The sequence below is a fragment of the Rutidosis leptorrhynchoides genome, chromosome 8 (assembly GCF_046630445.1).
Source record: "Rutidosis leptorrhynchoides isolate AG116_Rl617_1_P2 chromosome 8, CSIRO_AGI_Rlap_v1, whole genome shotgun sequence".
Taxonomy (NCBI): Eukaryota; Viridiplantae; Streptophyta; class Magnoliopsida; order Asterales; family Asteraceae; genus Rutidosis; species Rutidosis leptorrhynchoides.
In genome coordinates, this window is record NC_092340.1 from 307,046,262 (window position 1) to 307,047,201 (window position 940).

General features: G+C 41.0%; 1 non-coding gene across 1 annotated transcript; it reads right to left on the minus strand.

Moving 5' to 3' along the window:
- Positions 1-442: 442 nt before the first annotated feature.
- Positions 443-548, minus strand: LOC139865195 (small nucleolar RNA R71). Its single transcript, XR_011764714.1, has one exon. It is a non-coding gene; the product is annotated as a small nucleolar RNA R71 (small nucleolar RNA).
- Between the last annotated feature and the right edge of the window lie 392 nt (positions 549-940).

Consider the following 940-nt stretch of genomic DNA (forward strand, 5'->3'; position numbering starts at 1 on the left):
TTCGTACCTGATCCAGACGCAATAATCTCTAAAGTACGCAAGGAAGCACGAATTAGAAAACAAATGGCATTACGCGTTACTTTAGCAGAAAACACTAAACCCTCGACTGAAGGTCGAGAAGGACCGATTAGATTCCCAAAGATTCAAGGACACTCGTTCGAGTTAAAACATCACATTATACAGCTCATCCAAAATGGCTGTAAATTCCATGGATTACCGAATGATGATCCAAATTCTCACCTTGATAAATTCATATCTCTTTCGAACTCCTACAAACAGCCAGGGATAGGACAAGATATAGTCCGGATATACTTGTTCCCCTATTCTCTCACTCATCAAGCACAAACATGGTTGGAAGGATTGAAAAAAGATTCCATCACGTCTTGGACGGAGATGACTACTAAATTCCTAACCAAATATTTTCCTCATTCTAAACAAACCAAACTCAAGAATAACATCATTAACTTTAAACAAAGTTATGATGAATCACTTTACACTGCATGAGAGCGATTCAAAACCATGCTGAAGAAATGTCCTAATCACCAGTTAGAACGGTCAGCCCAAATCTGTACCTTCTACAATGGTCTTACGGTAAATCATAGGATGACGATTGATGCCGCCACTCAAGGAAATCTGATGAACCAAATCGCAGACGAAGCATGGGAGTTGCTCGAGAACATGACTATGCATCATCATGACTGGAACAGTGGTGAAACAACTTCATCATCTGCACCACTCTCCGCACTTAATAATCAAACAGAGGCCATCAAAACTCTCACAGACAAGATGGAATCTCTTGCAAAACAACTCGGAGAATTGAAGACGCAACCACAGCATGTCAACCAGGCTCAGGCCTGTGTTAATTATACCAGCCCGCAACCCACTGAAGAATATCAAGTTGAGTACGAAAACCCTGACGTTTCAGTCTGTTACGTTCAAT